This window comes from Lepisosteus platostomus, chromosome 20, assembly GCF_059453375.1.
Source record: "Lepisosteus platostomus isolate fLepPlt1 chromosome 20, fLepPlt1.hap1, whole genome shotgun sequence".
Lineage (NCBI taxonomy): Eukaryota > Metazoa > Chordata > Actinopteri > Semionotiformes > Lepisosteidae > Lepisosteus > Lepisosteus platostomus.
Genome location: NC_142630.1, coordinates 6,185,225 through 6,207,642, shown reverse-complemented (window position 1 = coordinate 6,207,642; position 22,418 = coordinate 6,185,225). Strand labels below are relative to the sequence as shown.

Sequence of the window (22,418 nt, the reverse complement as noted above, 5' to 3'; positions counted from 1 at the left end):
TAGTGCCAACCCAGCCGGAGAAAAATAATATATGTTCATATGTTTCTGAACAGAATCACATCAAAACATCCATTCAGTTGAAACAATTTCAAACGCCATGGAAACGGGTTCAGAAAAGGCCAAGGCAAAGCATGTGCGTTTCAGATAAAAACCTGCTGGAATTCACAACGAGGGAGGTAAAGCTGTCGTCACCTTGGGAAGAACAGTGTGTTCAATGTCAGGGTGGTGAACTGAAAGGCAGAGAACATTGTAGCATGAGGAAGCGTTCATAGAGCAAAAACAAGCAAAAAATATCCCTAGGAATTAGGGGGTGTTAGGGATCCTATAAGGCAAACTCCATGAAAAGCATTTATCTTAATGCAAGTTCACACACTCATGCAACGTGGTGTTGCTACAGCAGTACAATGTGCACTATTTCTGCATGATTAAAAATCGTCAATTAATGTCTGAGACTCCCCCCAGTCTTTAGAAATCATCTCCAAGACTTGCAGATGAGATCTGTCCTCAGCTCAGTGGCCCATGGAAGAGCTGTTTTCAGCTCTTGATGAGTTAGTGTAATAGTAAGTGGTCCAAGGATAGAGTTCTGGTGGAACATTGTTTCTTTGGTCTCTGTTCCGCTTCACAATCCCTGACGTCGCTAAGCAAGATATTGAAAACTTGCAGGCAATCTCAGCTATTGCAAAGAGATACATTGCTTTGCACTGGTGTATAGATACAATGTGTTTTTTATGTGTGTGTGTGTTTCTATTTGAAGCAAGTTGTCAGCATTTCAAAACAGGAAATAAACCACAAAAGCCAAACTTCGGCACACTACTCAGTTACTTATAGCTACAGCTGAAACAGGATATTATACTATTATAGTCAGACATATATCTGGTGCACACTATGCACTGAAGCACAAACGTAGCAAGTTTGACCCACTTTTGCATTTTGTTTTTGGTGTACATTAGTAAAGATGGTATTAATAGCACTCTTCATTTCCACATTTGGAAACCAAAGGCAATACATACAGTACTGTATATAAAAAATACACATGTACTGTATTTAGATCAAATCTGTATATGGATGTGTCTGTCTCTATTGGAAATCATTTAAGAATTCCTGTAGGAATCCACATCAAGCTCTGTTGGAAGCTGAATGCTTTTCAAAATCTATAGCAGTCTGTAGCCTGAAGAGCAGATCTTTCTGAAGATCAATAGTTTTGGTGGTCAGTAGTTACAGCGATTTTTGTGCTGTGCAGAACACCTAGTTTTCCAGAGAAATCTGGAGTGAGAACAGCTTCTAATTTTTGTCCCTCTACGACAGTAAGGGCACAAAGAAATCGCATAACATCACTATAATAACTGATAGAATCCTTCTGAAATACAAGAATACAAATGCAGAAGTGTGAAGAACTGTACACACCAGAGACTATGGTGATAACACTGGGTAATTGCATTTTGTCTCTTAAAGAGTACATTTTAAAACAGGAGGATCAGACTCAATTCCTTCAATGTCTTAAAAACTCATTTAGAATAATTTTAAACACGTATCTGATACTTGTTGCATTTAAGATGTCGAGGGCTTAGACTGGACTGTTCAGTGCACTAATAAATGATGTCAGTTTTACTTTGGAGTTCTTTAGCATCAACTGGGCAACTGTTTCAGGAAGTAAAGAGTGAAATAACAGGCCAGAATTCTAACATTTACTGCAACTCAGAATTCACTGAAAAATGTTTTTTACACAGTCTCTTACGTGGGTGTAAACTCACTGTGTACTACTTGTATATAAATACTGCTTTCTCCATGATTTGTAAATCTTTAGTTTGGAAATGTGGAGATTCTGCATCATCTTACAGTGCAGCACTTGTTTTAAATCTATGTCTCATTAGATAATGGGATCAGAAAAGACAATCAACAATGAATTATAATGATGAGTTGTGCTCTTTGCACTTTTGTAAGGGTTTACTTTTTCTCTGTTTAGTTCTGTCCAATACTTTCATTCCTTGTTGGAAATAGGGTGCACAGTCACTTGTATTTGGGATTGATATGTCTTAAGACTGAGTGGGCACAGAAGATTAGAGATATCAAAAGTGAAAAAACAAACAGCCTGCAGTACTAACCCACCGGGCTGCCTGCTATTTTGAGGCACAATAGACGGTCAAGCCTGCTGTGAGGATCACCCCTGCTCCAGCATTGCTCTTCCTGGCTTGTGAAGCTGACCTTTTGCGTTACTCTATTTGCTTTGAAAGTCCCCCCCCCTCTGTACAGACACACTGTATGACTGAGTCTGTCTGTGACGCCACTCCTGGCATGCTCCAGGGAGCTACGTTGCCATGGCTACCCCCATTCCAAGCACTTAGTTACTGTGTGTCTTTGTTAGCTGCTGGGGACTGGTGAATGGATGCTTTTAATGGCTTATAGATGTGAGTTATTTTCCTTCAACCAGGGGTGGACAAGCCAGTGAAGACAGACTGTCAGGTATTGGTGGCTAGAACCTCAGGAGCCTAGATTGTCTATAGTGGTGGAGAGACAGACGTCCGTGTGAAGTTATTATTACTGTATGTTAGTGAGCTGACAATTCACATTGCCTGGGGTATTTAGCTGGAGCAATCTCAGCAATGGGTAAAACAGCAATGTCTCACCCAGGATTTGAACACCACAGTCCATAACCCTGACCTGGACTCCACATAGTCTGACTTTAGTTCTTTACTGGAGCTCACAAATTCCTAGAAAAAGACAACCTCACACTACTTTAAACAGAGAACAATGTGTCCCCACGTGGTCTGTAGAGGTGTTTAAATATGATTCAGAGGAGACTGAACATGCTTCTTAATGGCAGGGGGAGGCAGCTCCAGTCCTCTTGCTGCTTCCAGTTCAGGTTTTTATTCCATCTCAGACTCTAATTGTGCTAATCAAGTAGATAAAAAGTCAAATCAGCTGTGCTTTGTAGGTCTTACTAAAAGGCATCTCTACAAGGGCCTGCAGGAACCTGGCGCTCACAGACAGGAGCTCCCTAAATGCAGTAACACCCCTAACAGAAACAGAAGGGGCGAGCTCAGGGACTGGGACTCGAACCCCACGATGCTCAGTGGCAGTTTTAGGCTGATGGAGGATTTCTCAAAAACTGGCGAGAACACAAACACATCAAAAACACAGATTCACAGATGAAAACTCAAAATCAATCGAAGCATCTGTTACAGGATAAAAACAGGTACAAATACCATCAAAGAAGCTTCCAGAAAGCCAAATATGTCAAGTTGAGAGGGAGGATATTAATGTAACGTATATCCTTTGTACTGTATAGGCGAAAGGACAGCAGTATGTAACTTATTCTTGGATTTGAAACCTGAACCAAATACATCATCTTATTTGTGCAAAACACTAGCTCCAAACTGAAAAATATAAAATCTAACCAGTAAAGACCAGTTTTGATATTTGTTTCCTTTGGCATCATTCCCCTGGCTTTTAAAAGTTTCATCTCTGTCCCCCACAATAACATGTTTCTAGCCAGTGCTGTATGTCTTCTATGTGATACACCTGTCATTTTGCATTGCAGAATTGTCTTCTGTTACACTGTGCGGACAGCACTACCCCTTCCGACATGAATGACAGCAGTCATTAAACGTCTTTTTTGGCTAAGTTTATTTCATGTTTTTATTTTGTCTCCCATGCCTTGTTTTTCTATCAAGTCTATCGATTAATTGCTGCAATTATGGTGAAGTAACGTTGAGTCAACAATAAAAACAGCTTCAAATGAAATAAACACAAATTAAACACACCTTTCTTTCAATCTCTACAGTTCCACATTTCTACTTTTCAGCACTTTTATAAGCTGTGGTGTGAGAAAGGACTCAATAACAAATGAAAAGCATGCACTTGCACAATGATACACAGACAAGATTTTGCAAATGTTGCATTGGATGAGATAAGTTTTGCAAATGTTGAATATCATTACTTTTCATTTGATGTGCATGACCCTGAATTTAGCATAGTGATAAGAGAAACAGGATAGAGCCTTGCTACATTAACGAGAGTAGCCCTGACACAGAATAAATACTACTACGTTAGTGCGGCACAACACCCTCTCAGAAAACAGAGCATCCACAAACACAACAGTACCAGATAGCTTCGCATTGCACATCATACTGCTTACTGCACATGCTTAAAGTTGGAGCCTATGCCTTTAGCTTTAAAACTGGAGAACTGGACAATGGAAGATTGTATTAAAAGTTGTTGGTGGGGCAGTACATAGTGTTCCACCACCTTAAACAAATGGAAGGCATGGGGAGGGGGGAAAGTTAGGATTCAAGTAGCAGTGAACTTGAGATGGGAAAATTATACCATGCTGTGAAAAACGCGGTCTGACATCGTTCTGCTCCCCTGCTAATTTGTTTCCACCGATCTTGCTCGACTCTCCTGCTGTGATAAGACTAGGCACATATTTTCCAATAAGCCCCAAGCCGAGAGACACTTAAGAGTGAGGCCACCATAAAGAGGTTCAGCAGATGAGCAAGTTAGGGCACTCTCACACGGAGCGCGGTATGAGCGAATCGATTCTTGGAATGCCTGGTGTTTGTCAGTGTTTTCAGAATTGACTAAAGAGACCTCTCACTGAGTTATCCATTGCAATGGGCAGACTTCATATGGGATACAGCTTTGACTTCTGCATTGCAAAAAGGAAATGATTGCCTTGAGAAGTGTTCAAAGAAGTTTGATTCCTGGTCTACAAGGCGTGCCCCATACACATGCAGGCTAATGGCGATTATCTCAGTGATACTTTATTTTCATCTTAATTTGGCTACATCTTATTGTGAGTTTGGATTTTTGGAAATCTCCAAATCTTAAATAACTATTACCAAAAAGAGAACCAAAAATTAATTACCAAACTGTTACATTATTACGCTATTACATTAATTACACTATTAATAACTATTACATTAGTTATTAAATAACTATTACCAAAAGGAGAACCAAAAAGTAATTACCAAATTATTACATTATTACACCATTACATTAATTACACTATTAATAACTATCACATTAGTTATTAAATAACTATTACCAAAAATATAATTCTTTAACTTTTTTTGGCCTCTTGACCTAGAATTGCCCGCAGTTGATCTGTGTGGCTCCCTGCTGGAGCCCTTGATGTGGTGAAGACGATGTGGAAGCTTCTGAAAGGTGTGCCTCGTAGCTGTGCGCCCATCACAACCCCCACAAGCAAAACTAACATCAAATGGAAATTTCACACAGCTGTCGCTGGTAGCACGCTGGTAACAAGCTCACAGGTTCCCTGCAAGCTACTGAGGTGGCTGTTGTGCACCAAGGCAAGCAAACCAACATGCATACACTTCCCCTTAGGAAATGCTGGTCACCATTGCCTGATGCCACAGAGCAGACTCAGGCTGGTGATGTCTGGACTCTAGAGCTCAATGTTGATGAAGTCACCTGGGAGTCCAGTACAAAGTTTAAGAAGGTTTACTAACGTTTTTTTCAAACTTAATAACAATACCTTCTGTGTGCCTGTTTATTAAGAAAGAAGGATTATATTTTAAAACCCTATTTACTCCAAAAATATGAACAGTAAAGAAATATAGTCCAAACAACAGGGGTTAACAAGTTAATTGTAGTTAATTTAGCAAGACACCCGTGCAAGCCAACAGTATACTTTATATAACAGTACATACAAGTGAAAACAGCCTTTGGAACAGTTATAAATATTACTAGTAGTTCAGGTGGGGAGCTGCGTCAGCATGCGTAGGCTGCAAAGGAACAAGTAATAGGTTTATTCCATGCTGAAAAAAAAGAAGAAAGAGAACACAACGTTTCGGCCGTGGAGCCTTCTTCAGGTGTGGATAAAAAGTCACACCTGAAGAAGGCTCCACGGCCGAAACGTTGTGTTCTCTTTCTTTTTTTTTCAGCATGGAATAAACCTATTACTTATAAATATTACTATTCTAGTTATTCTAAAAAATGTCAAAATAGCTTGGAAAATAGCATCTACAGTACAGATGAAGCTACTGTATGGACATTGATATTTATAAGGTTATATTAAACGCTGTCAACATGTCAGAAACAATTGTGTCTCAATAGTAAAAGTATAGTAAATATACTATGGAATGCCACTATAATGTGGTTTATTTTTGGAATGCCTGGGTTGCACATGGAAACAAGGCTACAAAAACTAGTTTTTTACTTCCCCTCCCCCACAGCTCCTTCTGACTCAAGCATGCTTTTGAGGTGAGAGCAGAGAGCAGCAGTTGAACTTGGCTGTGGCGAGGACTTCCTGCTCTGAGCCTCCTCTTACAGAGACATCAGATGTGGTTGCTCATCAGCGAATGATCCAACCGCCAGTGTCTCTGCTCTCTGACAAAAAACTTTGTATGAAGGTTCGGTATTCAGTATTTTAATTACAGCTAGTATTGAAGCACTGAAGTATTACATGTATAAAGTATGTAGCATGTAGCACTGGAGCTTGTATTACTTCAACTGGTGTTTTGTCTTATCTTGTCCTGTTTTTCAGCCCAAAACTAGGAAACCTCATGTGTCTGGTGCTCTGTTTTCACTTTCACATGAGATCTCCTTCTCTCTTTTCAGTGAAGGAGAAAGTGTTTCTGAGTTGGTGAATGGAGTCACCATCATATGATACAGATTTACTATATGCAGGCCTTTTAGACAGGAAGTAATATTCCTCATTAATCAAACCTTAACCTTTCAAAGGGATTAAAGAAGAGCTGCAGCCCCAGACTCAAATGTAAGCTGGCATGCTGACTACCCTTCTCCTCTTCCCCGTTCCCAGGGGCACAGAACACGCAACGTAGGACAGAAAGATTTGGTTATGATTTCAGACACATAGACGGGTGTGATAGAGCCAAGACATACAATTATTTGCCTGTTAGCACAAGAAACTTAAAATAAATGTGAAAACACATGTTGGGAGTATGTTCTGACATTCCAAAAGAGGAGCAATTCACTTCAGGACAATTTGTCTGTTGTTAATGCCTGCATCCCAAATGTTCTGAAACTGTCGGAAAAATACAGTTTAACATCAAGAACGTCATGCTTACTTGTGGCAGAAGATTGTTTGTATTCCTCATATATTTGACTGTCCTACCCAGAAATGTGTTAATTACAAAACCAGAGCAATCCACTGTTCTGAGGTAAAGACCTCAGACACACAGGGCTACAAAATAACTAGCCTTCAAAAGCTGAAGCCAAAACTTTTTCTTCGTAACTGACAGCTAATACCACCTTCCAAGAGGCAGAAAAACAAAGGGCCAGAGCCTTCGGTTTCTTGCTGTCTTCCATAAAGCTCTGTGATCAGATGCTAAAGTTCTGGATGGAGAACCTCAAACCCTTTTCTGTCTTTTGCGTTTCCCCCCTGTGGGAAATGTGGTCCTGCAACAAAGCAATTTCATCAAAGTAGACAAACCGAAAAGATGAACGTGAAAGCAGAAATAAACCTATATCACGGTATCTGAACTGCGTGCAGAATGTTAGCATGCACAAGTTCACCCTTTGCCAAAGAATACTAGCAAAGCTTGCAGAGGTAAGAAATAGCTACTGTGATTAAGGTATGGTACACAAGACTGTGGTTGCAAAAACAGCAGAAATTTCCATGACGCATTGCTTGCAGCAAGTGCACTTACATCCACAAATGTATTATCTGAAAATATAGCAAAATGTTTCTTTTGGTTAGTTAAAAACTAATTACTAAAATCCATTATAACCAATGAAAATATTAATCAATATTTAGCAGCCTCTATCAAAGAGCTTTCAAGGACAATGTAGTAACAGTTCTTCCTCCCTCTCAGCAGAGCACTTCAAAGCAAGGAGTGGTACCAATGAGCTAGACCTTGTTGACCAAAATTCAAGACAGGCTTGTGGTGTGGTTTTACAGTCACAATATTTGATGCAGATCTGTCCTGAGGCTCTGAAAACCCCCCTACATATTCATTACATTTAATGGAAGGTTCCATGTGATTTGAAAAGGCCAAAGAGAAAATGATAAGATACAGCTAGTTTACATTTCAAAGAAATGGTTTAATCATATACTGTACTGCCATTTGTTTACAGAGTATATAGCTTCAATTAAAGAGATATTGAACTGACTAATCAAAGGCCAATAAGACATGCCCTGCAATCACAGGATGCTTATTTTGCAGACTTTTTATGACTGTAACTGCTGTTTTAATAATAACCACTCAAGAAGGTCCAAAATGCGTTGGAGACACAACTTCTCAAAAGAAAGAATGGTAATAATAATCTGTTCTTTAGTAAACCTTCAAGTCTTTGCATAAAGGAGAATGGACAAAACATAATTTGTTACAATTCACAGTAGCTCTGTGTAGATGTTAGTCACTTCCTGTTACTACACCAACCCACATCTCTCTGGGAGGAACTGAAAAGCAGTACTGCTGACAACCTTACTACCATCTTGAATTAAGCTGCATGTTTCACTTTAAAGTTTTAAAGCGCTATATAGCAAAACAGTTATTGCTTAACTGCTTAAATGTAGTTCAGTAAGGCTGCACTGGGAGAATCAGCATGCTGCAAGCATATCAATGACCTGTGTTACAGATCTGCAGGTTAGAAAATAGGGTTGCTAACTACTCTGCAATGTAAGTGACATTGCACACTTTCCGAAACATGCTGTACTGCGTTAAATCATTATGGGATGTCTTTTATTCCATATTTCAGGAAGTGGAAATGTTCCCTCATATCAGGACATATTAATATCTGAAAAAAGCTGCATATACTGTAGTCCCCCCAAGCTGTTTGTGATAAACTCACAATTGCTGTTATGGTGTTATGCCCCTATTACAACCAATCTAGATTTCCTGAGGACTGACTTCATCAAAGCATGGTTCAAAATCTATAGTTTTGGTTGCAAAACAAATGATATTCCATGTTCTTCAAGCGCTCTAATGCCCAAAGAAATAAAAACGTGTTGTGACAGCAGATATAAAGCAGACTAAAGTGGAAGGAATCAGAAACAAACTTCATTGAAGCTGTAGAGGTGTCTTCAGTGCTGTCCAGCTGCCCAGGGAGGAGGTGGGTGTTAACCAAGTATTTGTGTGACCTTCACGGTTCTGTGTGGGCTCATGCCCTCCACCACTCCACCTGCCCATTTCGTCCCGCAACACCTGGAGTGCCAACCCAGGTCTCCAGTGTAACACAACAGGGAACCAGCCGCATGAGCTAAAGGAGACCTCCCCTAGTCCAGACAGCTGAGGTCCCTGCTACATGCATGGAGGGCGATGATTTCACCGTGTCCAAACTAGCTCCGCTAAACCTGCAATATTCTGAATTTGAAATATTTTAACAAGTCCCTGCTCCTAGTGACTATTACACTGTTTACAGAAGATAATTCACTTTTTCCTCTATAGCAGTAATATTGCATGCTACTGCATACCTCCTTACAATAACAACACAAATACCTATAATAATATCGAATTATTATTTCAGAATTTAAAATGAGTGCATTTTATTCTCACTTAACCTAGTACTTTTCTTAACAACTTCACAAAGGTGAAATTTAAGCACGGTTATTAAAGTAACAGTGAAATAAAAAATAACAACCCTTTGAAACAGTTCTGCCGGTGGATTCTTTCCCAGGCCAGGCTCGCTGTCAGTCCTTAACCACACCTGACCCCAGAAATTGTGTCGATTGTGTTTATTTCAGAGCGGGTGATTCCTGGGCCTTTCCTTCCCACTAGCGAGCTTCCATCGATCACACCACTGCCCTTGGACGGGCCAGAGTGCCCTGGGCCCTGGGTAATTGAAGTTTTAATTCTATTAGAGGAAATTGATAATGCCATCGCTATTACCGTAAATGCAATCATCTGTGTAATCCAATCTGTCTACCTTCTCCTTTTTGGAGAAACAATCATTTGTCACATTCGCCATGCAGGCCACTCCAATTCAATTTCACACTGCTTCCATGGACACCCATTCGAGGTTGCACTGTGCTGAGAGCACCCAGGAAGAGACAGCCGAGGGAGAGAAGCATTTTTGGTATTAAAGTTTGTATGGTTGTACTACTATACAGGACTAATTACTGAGAAATATGGCAGGGTATCTACAGTGCATGTGACACCAGATTGCAACTATTCAAGCATTCTGACAGATAGCTGTAAGCAACAGATGCCATTATCACTTACTAGCTAGTGTCAACATTTCAGTCTCCCTACAAAATCGTTCAGCATGCTTAACTCTGACATATACTGGACACAATCACAAGAGTGTAAATAATTAGATTAAATATCAGTTATTTACGTGTATTCATTTTAGAAAGTTTTATAAAGTTTTCCCTTCATACCTGTTATAGCAGACTCAACATTTAAGAAAGCCCAAAGTGGAAAAGCTATGAAGTAGACAACACCTTTTCTGTGACACTGGGTTTTCCTGTCATGAATTCTCTGCCTAAAGGAACACAGTGAACATCAACTGCATCAGTGTCAAAATCATTTTCAGTTTGAGATCAGCACAGTTTTAGTATACTGTACATATAATGCATATGACATAAATTGCATATACTGTATGTATTTGTACACATAATATACTACAAGTATTACATGTATACATCAAGGAAAACGGTGTGGAGATCAAAATCTTTCTTGATACGTTTATTAATGCGGTAGGTCATGAGCAGTGCCAAAAAGCAAAGTTATACTTGACACATCGTTTACTCAATTCAATTCAATTTTATTTTTATATAGTGCCTTTCACAACAAGGTTGCCCCCAAGGCGCTTAGCAATGCAAGTGACCCTACATGTTGTGAATACAGAACAGAAAAGGCCAGAAGACAACTCACTCCACTCAGCCAACGAACCAATCAATCAATCAATTCTTTGTATCTCACACTAGAAAGATATTTCTGGTTATTCAGATACTCTAGCCAGATTCAAGTTAAGTAAAATTCAAATATTTACTATGAAACAGCCACATACTGTAGTGCTAGGGTGGAGAGTGTACAATGCACTCCTGCAGGCGGAACACAGGTACAGTAGCTGGGTGGTGTAAGGGTTCGGTCTCTAGAAAGTCCTGGGCTGCCTGAGAGGGGTATTTCTATTTCAACTGGTTGGTGGGTGCCCTGCTACATAAAAGGGTTTTACTATTGTCATTGCAGATAAATTACAAAAGAGGTTAATGAATTTATATCAACCGATATTGATTTAAATAAGCAAATGACACTTTGAATGTTGCAACGGATAGAAATAACAGCATATGATCTGAGAAAGATATATTAAATGATGAATGGTATAGCTAATAGCTGGCAGTCATTTTCAGGCATTATCTTTTTGTTCTTAAGTGTGTAGACATATCTTTACCCAGCCCTATATAAATGGGAATGACTGATTTTAAGAATTTAGGTCATTATCATTCGAAGAAACCACTCTGGCAGAAAATGAAATTGGATTTGAATCTTCAGTACACTGTTCTGAAAAGACAAATGTACACACCCTGGCTCTATCTCAGCCAGAAGGGCCTGGAAAGACAAATAGACAATAATATTGCAGAAAACAAACAGGAGAATAAGAGTCCAACAAGTACTATGTATTCACATCACAGAAGAGCAAAATCAACAGTGCGTCTTTAACCATCCATTACTATGGTTTATGAGCAGCCATTGAGTAAAGGTGGGAGAATGATCAATGAGTTTGATACACAGGTACATTCAAAGTTCCAGGGCTGTTAACTGTAAGCTTGTTAGGAATTATGGTTTTTTTGTTCTTGGTGTTCTCGGAGAGGTGTGAAATTCTCTGAATGCCACAGGCCTACAGAAATAGAAACCCTGATTGTCCCGTGCACCCCTGCAGTTAGGACAGCCCCTCTTCCTGTCTACAGAGGCTTTGAAACCTGCAGCACAGATCCCTCCTTCCTGTTGCTCCCGCCTGTTCCCGCTGAAATATTTATTCTGCCCCTGCTTGATGCTGTTAAGGCAGTGTCTCGCCTCACCTTGGGCTTCCTAGGGGAAATCTGGGAGTGAGTAAAGTGTTCAAAAGGAAATTTGACCCACGTGGAGTCAGATGAGGATCGGCAGAATCACTGCTCACCATCGCAGCGTCTTCACCCTGTTCTGACTTCAGGCTTGCCTCTGCAGCTCAGGCTCAATGCTGTCTGTTGGACTCCCCTCTTTAATAAGGACCTTTTCTTTTTAAGCTAAAGTAAAGGACAACCCTCAATTTAATAATTCATTACAATATACAGTATGAGTTCAAATCTGGTAACCAAATGTGAGTGGTTATTTTAAAGACAAAGGTGAAATCTTTCTTGATTTTGTCCTTATCCCTTTCTGAAACCTGCTTGAACCACTGTCCCTCCATTTCAGCCCCTTGTCTTGAAAGAACAAGGTCATACTCTTCTACCTTAATGAGACATTACTAAAAGATTTGACTGTCTCCCGACCTCTTCAGCTTCTGCTACTTAAATGGATCACACGACACATAAACCAAACATTGCCCCAGACTCCAGTCTCTATTGCTTGCTTGCAAACATGGAAAGACATTGGGACATGGTAGATTTAGGTGCATGACTACATAAGGATTTTTAAAATATGATACAGGATCCATACAACAGTTGCCCCCGGGTGTAATCATTTGTTTGTGCAATGAGACAGGCATGAGATTATGATTCAGCGAGAATTAAACAGACTTACCCGACGCAGACCCATAGGAGAATGCATCTCCACTGGGTGTATGAACTAAATATACATTTAAAATCCAGATCAGAGAGGATCAATGGTGATGGAGCTGATATGACGCTATAGTTCTTTCTCCACCTTCCAATTTTCCTTCCTTAGGTCCTCCTGTTTCTTCTGCTCCTGTGTAATTAATTCTAGCGGATTGGCTGCCGACTAGGTTTTCCACTGTGTTGATGTCACTGACCTCCTTTAAGCCAAGAGTACAGAAATTGCTAAGACTAAGAATCACATCCACTGTACTCTTAGGCCAAAGACATTATAAATAACCCCCTCTTTTCATGGTTGTTTCATTTGGTGCTGTGACACAATCACCAGCATCTAGGCAGCCCAGTGCATTGTGTTTCAGCAGTCCACCTCATCAAATAATGAGTAACTGATTAGTGAAAAAAGGCACCTCAAGACATTTCCACCAGTAGTGGAAATTGCAGCTATTTTCTAAACATCATCAGAAATCTGTCTGTGCACATTTCATGATATAGAGGACTACACAGAGTATATACAGTATACAGTATATATACCATTGTCTTTCTCTTTCTGAACAGGTGCATGAGACAGATGACTGACTGACAGATGAGTGTGCTTATTCACATGGTTCAAAAGGGAAGCAAGGAGTTAGTTTCTTTCTAACTTACCAGGCTAATGATATCAGGGCCTGAGGTCACCACAGCATCCAGCAAATCCCAACGTTGCCCTAACACAACAGCCCCATGGCCTAACCCTGTCTAAAACTGGGCCCTTTTTGTTGTCTTCAGCTTTGTGTACTCTGGTAATGTGGTAGATACCTGGTAGATACCAGTAGATACCTGGATTTATCTGTCATTAAATGAGGGGTAACTGAATAATGCCAGCCATCAATGCGTGAGCTTCACACTGGTTTACAACACTACAGCGTGCTTTTGCTCCTCCACAATCACGGGAACCTGGTATAGGTGACGAAAGCACTCCTTAGCATTGCTACATGAAGCTGATTCAGTTTGTGTTTTCGTCTTTCCTTTTCTCGTAGCCTGGTACAGCCCCTGCGTTGCAGGGCTGCGTGCAGGCCTGTCTGGTATTGTAGAGAGTGTTCATCCCTCACACTACTGCCTCCCAGTTCACTTCAGACTGCGGTGCATCTTCTTTTATCCATAGGAATATAAAAGGTTACATGTGAGAGGAGGTCATTTGACCCATCAATTACATCTTGGTAAGTTAGTAGTTTGTTGTCCCAGAATCTCATCCAACTGTTTATTGAAGGAAGCCTTCAATATGCACTGGCTTCAACAACGTCTGGGTACCTTGTCACATACTCCCACAATATCACTCATTGAATGTGCATGGAACCAACGAATGGCAGAATGTTTTGCACATTTTCTAACAATGCAAAATGCGGCATTGTTTCTAATCCTGCCCATAATCCTTCTCAATTGGCATTAGATGTTGAGCAATTGTGGTAATTAGGTTTTGAGTAATAACTTTACAATGACGAAAATCATTTTCAATCCTGCTCATTAGAGCATTCAATTCAGAATCTGTGTTGAGTATGTGCAATCTAATATAGTATAATGAAAACGTTTGTACAGTATGATGTTTAAGTACTGTATGAATGCATCATTTTAGAACATTTAGATTTGCAAAAAGCATAATTAATAAAAAAATTAATCAGGAGAGAAAACAGTAACAATTAAATGAGAAGATTAAGAAATTAATCAATTAGAAAATGAAATGGAAGAAACTGATATTACCTTTTCATTAGCTATAGATATTCATTAGCTATATCTATTTCATATTTTACTAAGGTGCTGTAGTGAAAAGGTAACAATTTAAAAGGCAAATCAACTATCATTGTATTGTTTCTGGATTTGCATAAAACCAGAAAAGGCATGATTATTTATTGATCTGCCATTAAGCAGGAAAGTGGGAAAACGACTGAAAGAAAGCTTAATGGATTTAAATAAACAGATAAATAACCAAGAGCATATGAATTGAATGGGGACCTTTCTAAACACGGAACAGTAAACCCAGAGCAGCACTTTGGCATTCTTCAAAAGCTGTTAGGAGGAAATCTAGTGCAATTATCCCATTAATTGAACTAACCCGAACCTTGAAGCAGTTAATCAATGAATTACTGTACACTGCCTGAGTTAAGTGGAAGTGCTTATTCCAACAACAGTTAAGGTATCAACCTCAGGATATATAAATGGAACACCACATTTCAATATTACAAAATGTCAGTCATGCTGACAATCCATGGGTAAAGAAACAGGAGAGATGAGATGAAAAGAGGTATTTAGCCCACCTTTCTTATTAAGTTTCTATACAGTAAGTGTCTTCCTTCAACATCTTTGCCAAACCTTCCACTTCTTAGACTCCTTCATATTGTAAAGACGATTTGACTAGACTTTATTGTACAGTATATTCTGCACATGCACTTCATTTTTGGTTTTGGTCTCTACACTGATATTACAAGGAGAAACCAGCTTTGTCCATGCCTTGCAGGATTTTGAAGCCTTTCATCTAATTTCTACAAAATCCACTAGACTAGATTACATTTTTTTTTGTTTACATGTTGTACTCATGAAGTTGTAATCATCGTAATAGTCTTTTGCCATTTGTAGTGACCGAACCTGAACCCAGTGCTGCAAGGTAACTGCAGAGTACAATACTGTTTGAAACGTAACTTCCACTTCTGGAGTTTAATCCCTTCTACTGCTCAGACAGTTATTCCAGCCTTCATACACTCAGAACGTGGGGCATTCATTCGATAAATGAACACTGCTACACCTGTCGCAGTCTGTTTTGGTTAGTTTTTGTGACTTTTATATTTATCATGAATGTTCGCTTCACCAAAATGAAATAACTTAAGTAAGTCACTGACTTTCAGTCTCATCAGCAGGTATTTCAAATAAGAAGGGCATTCCCCTGACGGAGAGGAAGTCCTCTTATCTGCCATTTTGTTGCAGTAATGGATAACTCATCTGATGTCCTTCACACCCTCCAGTGTCACATGTCACATGACTTCATATGCACATGTAGTTTTTGTCAGGTGTGCTACTTGTATCAGGAGTCTCAAATTTAGGCATGCTTTCCCGATTTGTTTCCGGAAATGGGAAAATATATCATTTTCTGCGTAAGTGCATGTAATAAATAAATATTTAATACAAGTTGTTCTTGCAGAGAAAGCTGTAAATTGCAACTGGTATAATTCAAAGCTGAACCACCAAATGTGTTTGTCTTGTAACAAGTAGCTCATAGCTTCGAAGCCGCATGTCTTTGACTTTAGATTTAAAAAAAAACGCTCATGAGCTATATCTGGTTACCAGTCAGGAATTCGCTTGATGAGGCCAATATCAACCAAGTCTGAATTCCAACCGTTTGCTCGGAAACTGCCAAGTGGACAGGAAGATAACCTACCCCACCCCCCTGAAACAAACTCACATATAGAACCAGGAGTCCAGAACGATTCCCAGCACAGCAGAATTAACCAAAGTTTTTGCTTTAGCAAAGTCTTCTCAGAAGGTCCTCATGAGTAGCTTCTGTGACATGAGGAAAGCATGAGTAATGGGGAGCTACAGTAGGTCTGTTCTCTACCTGTGCAAATAGTGCAAATCCAATTTATTGAGACAAAATATTAGTCTGAAGAGCGCAAACTAAGCAGGATCAGACCAGCCCAAGCAAGAAGAAACACACAAAGAGACAAGCAATAAAGTCCCCACCTACTGCAATGAAACTCCTCTACAATTTAATTTGGTGATTGTGTGTGCAAGGTTCTGTTAATCATGTCAGCTAACTGTACTGCTGCAGTACGCCCGGCATTAATTAATAAAAAACCCAAGCAAATGTTTTTATCTAATTCTGCTGGTGCTTGGCTCTGATCTTAAGCAAAACAAACTAAATTATGAGGTAGTGGAAAAGTGAGGGTGAGAGGAAGTTCAGAATCATTGCATTTTTTCCCCTCGCATACCATGTTGTCACAAGCACAGTCTGGCTTTTTCTTGCTTAGGAAGAGACAGTTTAATAACCTGTCCCCTTCAAAATGTAATTGTGTATTTGTACCTATAGTAGTGTGTATGTTTATAAATTACTCAAACTTTGTAATAAAAAAATATTCTGCAAACTGATGCTGCATGAAACAATTCCAAAACTGAAAACAAAATTCAAATTAAAATCAAAACATTTTTTCTTACACTTTTAAAGCATCTGTGTTGTGTATTAATTGATCTTTCTTTACAGTTTTCCGGATTTTTAGTTAAGTGGTTTAATTTTGCCTGCACAACAAATCTAGAGCACAGAAGCAGAGGCTGGCTTATGATTAATTTGAATCTGCTTGAATGAACGTATTACTCTAATCATTTTGTTTTCAAAATACTGTACCTGGGCTATCATCATATCCCTGAAACTGAGGTCATCAATACAACAACTTCAGAACATATTCTTTCAAATAATGCAGTGGTGCAACCTTTTCTCTTTCCAGCTCTTCCTCTTTCTACTTCCATCCTAAAGAAACTCAACACGCAGTCAACCCAAAACCAAGAGCAGATTTCATAAATCAGTATCTATACAAATTCCACACAAGACTGACTCTTGTTTGACGTTCAAAGGGCAGGGTAAAGAATGACCAATGTGCTCGGTTGGGATCATGCTGGGATGATAGCTAATACCTCAATAATTGGGACCATTGAATGATCACATCTGGCTGACCTGATCTACTGTAGCAAAGAGACAGGAACAGTTTCTTCACACATCACAACACTCCCAAGAGCAGCTTCTGCCTGTCTGCCAGTCGGCCCACCTGGCTCAGGAGGACAGGGGTTTTCACTGAGGAGGATGCCACTGCATTTACTGAGTAGCAAAGACAGAAAGAGGGGTAGAGTCACAACCGTGGCCCAGAAGACCCTCACGAATCCAATCTTACCAAGAACCTTGCATACAGAGTCCATGTCAGGAATGGGCAGAGATCTATCAAAGCAGAATGGATAATCTTGTCCACCCATCCCAACATTCTGCAGTATGATAAATAGAACTGGAACAAATAAGTGTATTTTCCAAACCTGCATCCCTATTAATACATACCCTCTGTACAGTATGTACCTGTATCACTAGTTAAAGTTAATATATACTCTGGGGCCTAAATGAACTTTAACCAGTTGTGATCATACAGTTAAAAAGTAAAGGACATAAGACATCATATAAACATGTTATAATAAAAAAACATACAGTATTATAAGTGGATATGTTTCTAATAGAAATCTGATTTTAAGTGATCCTACAGCAAGGATCAAGTGAACAAAAACTCATTGTGACATGTATCGATTTGTGTCAGATCTTTCAAACACAGGAAAGTGTTGAGACAAAATAAATCTAGATCAAATCTAAAGCTCCTAATGGATTAGACCCTGGATTATTAGAATTTGCTTGTGCTCTAGTTCTATGTTATTAAGCATTTATCTTATCTTTGTTAAAGAAAACATGTTGCAGGGTCTCAGAAGGCCGCTGACCTGTTACGGGCACAGCCGGACCTTGTTAATCACCAATCGACATTCCGCACACGCCTCTCTATTTAAACCCTCTTCAACCCGCACTTCACGGCCCGGTATTGAACAGCCCGCTGTTTCCCTGAGCTCTACTTCCTCCTGAGACCGTCTCCTACTCTGGATCCTGACACCGCTTGCCTCACCGACTTCGACTTCCTCTGGCCCCTTCAGATTTGTTCGCTCTCGTCTACGGAACCGACCTGCACAGGGTTCTTCCTGACGCTCCGTAACATGACGAATGTATCCTGCAACTCCGCTGCACCAACATCTGAATTTAGGCCTATGCCGAGCACAGCTATGACTGCTTTAAAGGTTTTGTGTAGTATTTTAGCCTTATGGAAGAGGACAGGTGTCTAGGCTCTAGAGATTTGAGTGACATATTGGTCACAAATGATGCTGGATGATACAGCTCCCTCTTAAACAACACGTGGTTTTCAAACAAAGTAGAGTTGAGCATAGAAAAAACATCTTATGAATAAATTATAACAATATATTAACTGTAATAAACAGTACCTTATATTTGATACCCAGATCATTCCAGTGTGAATCATTCCAGACCATCAAAAAGTAGTGGTTCAGTTTATAACATCACCAGAATGTGTAGGTGGCTGGGAAGGAGTTGCCATGGTTACTGGCCAAAGTTCAGGCATGGTAAACACCGTGCAAGAGAGGGGCAGTCGGTCACCGATCATTGTGTGAGTGCCAGACAGACGGGGATTTCATCTGCAACCAGGAGGACTGTTTAACATTCCAAGAAATCCTGGTTCGCGTACAGGGTGTTTTTATAAAACCCTGCAGTCTAATCAAGAGAATTTCACTTTTCAGAACATCAGACAGTTCGCCAGGTTCACAGTTAGAATCGCAGTTATCCTCACATACACCATGGGGTTGGTCCAGGGCATTCTTGTTGTATGGGACTGGAAGACTTCATAACCTAGTATAACCTTTCATGCAATCGTGGTCAATAAACGTTCATTATTGTATAATCATATAAGTATATTGTTTGCAGATATCTAGATGTAAAAATATTTGTACTTACAGCAATGACAAGAAAGTAAGACAGCTTTCATGTGACTATTACAGTCTGAAAGAAGAAAATATTTTGTCCTCTTTTGGAAAATATCCACGGTACCTTCCAAACCTTTTCCAGTTTTGAGAATTAAAAAGCAGACTCTGTGTTTGTGAGTTTACTATTTCATATAAACTATTTCATACAAAGGGGATCGACTTTCTTTGATTTCAGTGGCTCTTTTTTTTTAAGGGCTTCAAAACGTAAAAGCAAATTTCAGATGAATCTAGTAGAAACAAGAAGCTCTGGGAGAAATCTGTTTCATGCAGGAGGCCACGGCGTCTTTTTGAAATAGCATTAATTTAGCTCCTCTAAATTGCTTGCAGATGCTGTTGAGATTGACAGTGCGGTTCTGGGCCCACGATCCCACCCGTGCTTCCCTGTTCTCTGTTATTACTGGCACCGGGAGCCCTGCCCTTGCCCTCAAGCCACGTGGGAGCCTCTTTCTATCCCAACCCAGCGATTAGCGCTGGGTTGAGCCTCCCTGTCGCAGTGAGGCTGGCAGCCCCGCAGAGCTCGGCCCAGCCGGGAGAACCTCATCCCATGTAATTACACTTCTTACACTCAGCAATTTCACTGCTCTGAACTAAAAATATCAAACGGTAGATTTTATTTTATGCCTTAATTGCTCACCTCCGGCTCGCATGAAATATGACTGACATCCATGGTCGCTTCGGTAAACTTTTTTGCTCTGGTTACACGATAAAAGCCAATAAAGATTAGCATCTCGTAACAAGAAGAAAGTAGTTTTACTTTGCACTCAGATATGATCACAGTTATTTCTGTGCAGTAATCAACCTGGTTTAAATCATGTCGGTCTTGTGCTTTGCCCACTTCAGCATCAGGAGATCCTCACACACACTTCATTTTATCGCTCCAAACCCGAGCACTATTGGTTGCCCAGGAGAGGAGTAAATTATATTTTTGGTGGAACAAAATCCAAGAAGAAAGAAGGGTTTTTCTCCTTGTGGACAGTGTGTTTAATTTGCATGTTTATATACTGTACATATAGGCACAAAGCCATACCAGGCCTGTGCCTTTCATTCTGTGGAAACCATTCTTTCTTTACATTGCTGGAAAGCGTGAAGCTCTATTTTCTATTCTCAAATTCACATAAGTCATTAAATAGGGCAATCGTTTGCTTGATGAAGAAAAGGACACAATTTTGTGTGCCTGTATTCCCCTAACTGGTTTCCATCAACTCACTCCTCATTTTAAAGAAAAGCAACCCTGCAAGATGTCAATTTTTAAACATGTTTGTCTGCCCTTTTCCTCTAACTTCTAGCCCCCTATTCAGCCTGGGGCACACATGAGCAGCTCAGCACCTTTTAAAGTCTCCTTAATTGGACCAATATAATACTTTCTGTCCAGTCCCAATTTGTTTGGGAATAGACAAGACCTAGAAAATGTACAGGATTCTGGCCATTAAGGACCAGAGATATGAGGCCTTTCTGTAGCTGATTGGCAGGACTATGGGTACTGCCATAAGAATATTTCCATCAGCAAATGTCAGTCAAGATCTTTCAGTTCTTGTTACTGCAACTTTCTACGTGAGATATTTTGAGTGTAGTTCACCACACTGCTACAGCTGGCTTGTTTAGGTTGTGTGTGCACCCCATTGTATGAAGGTGGTCGGAATTCAGATGGTAATTTTTGAAAATGAAATGACCACTGTAGATTTTTGTGTGCATTATGTTATAATGTTACAATATCTTCTGCCAAGGATCTCCTTTCTGTTCCCACAGAGATCTACACAACAATCCTCATTTCTCAGACAGTCCTCCCAGCAGGTTGCCCCCTGGGACACTTGTACAGTATTTCTGTATTTTTAAGCATCATTACATACAGTCCAATACATGCTAGATGAGTCAAGAGCTTACTCAACATGCATAAACCATCACTGCTGTCAAATTATTTTATCAAACATATTAAACAAAAACATCTGCAAATGGCAGTGGTCTTGTTGAGTCCCAGGATTGCTGCCAGTTTCTGTAATCAATTATTTTGTTTTACTGTCACATGGCAAACACCTCTTTGCTTTTTTATGGACCTAGCAAAACTGGGGAGTAAATCACAAACTCTTTCAACCTGATGATAAACACTCCCGGTACAGATTACACTGAGTGACAAGCTAAATGCACAGTAGGAGTGGTGTCCATGTTACTGAAGAAGGAGAGAAGAGGGGGTGTCTGTCATTGGATCTGGGATACCTGTTGCTGCAATGGTCATGAAAATGCTCCCAGGGGTGTAAGAGGAGACTGGGCATGCTTGTCTTTCTACCATGCTAGTCAAACACTCTCCAAGGGAGAGCACTGCAGATCAATATGAAATAGGAGCAGTCTGGTAAGAGATGTGGGCAAACATCCACCCTCTCTGTAGGTCAGCTGTGTAAAAAAAATGAATTTCAGAATATGCAGAACCTTCATGTCAGTATATTCTCCATAAATATAGTTTTTTTTTACAATTGCAATTGTTATTCTGCTTATGAAGGGCCTGGAGTGATCTTTGATCCTGTCTGCTCTGATGTACTGTATTCCCCCAGCTGATCACTCTATTGCTTTCTCCAAGACAACACTCCTCATTTTACCTCCCCTGGCCATCTGTTCTATATGTAAGAATACATTTGTATTGTGTTGTGCTGTGCTTTTAGAATTGTATCTACTGAATACATTTTTCCATCTGCGTTCTTTCACAGGGGTACCAGGACATTTATTCCAAAAATACATCAGACAAAGTATGCAATCTCTCAAAAATATCTAAACACGAATTGCTAAAATCTGGTTTATTATAATCTTTACTGTATATTCATGAGGCTCCACTTAACTCCAGCTGCTCCAGGGACACTGTACAATGGCTGACCCTGCACTCTGACCCCACGTTTCTCTCTGTCTGTGTGTCTGCGTGTCTCATGGAGAGCAAGCTGGGGGATGTGGAAAAGACAAATTCCTAATGCAAGAAATTGTATATGGCTAATAAAGTGATCTTATCTTAACCAGTTCTAATCACGTTCCAAAAATAATGCTCCAAACCTGATTCAATGAAAATGTATCAGATAAACAAATTAACAATTCAGATCATGCTGATGAAGCACTATACACTGTTGCCTGTGTGATCCCTACAGTATACAGTACGTGCAACCTTCCTACATAC

At 39.9% G+C, this 22,418-nt stretch overlaps 1 protein-coding gene and 1 long non-coding RNA gene across 3 annotated transcripts in view; one reads left to right on the top strand and one right to left on the bottom strand.

Annotated features, from left to right (window-relative positions):
• Nucleotides 1–22,418, bottom strand: part of smpd3 (sphingomyelin phosphodiesterase 3) — a 79,945-nt gene that overhangs the window by 52,214 nt on the left and 5,313 nt on the right. Inside the window, exon 2 of one of the 2 annotated variants that reach the window (XM_088613722.1) lies at nt 193–230. The exons of the other annotated variant lie outside the window; for it this stretch is intronic. The gene's annotated coding sequence lies outside the window, so the exon portion shown is untranslated. The remainder of the gene's footprint in view (nt 1–192; nt 231–22,418) is intronic. 2 annotated transcript variants of the gene reach the window in all.
• On the top strand, nt 2,376–6,280 carry LOC148644370 (uncharacterized). The gene is made up of 3 exons (XR_015928708.1): nt 2,376–2,460; nt 5,087–5,163; nt 6,195–6,280. It is a non-coding gene; the product is annotated as an uncharacterized LOC148644370 (long non-coding RNA).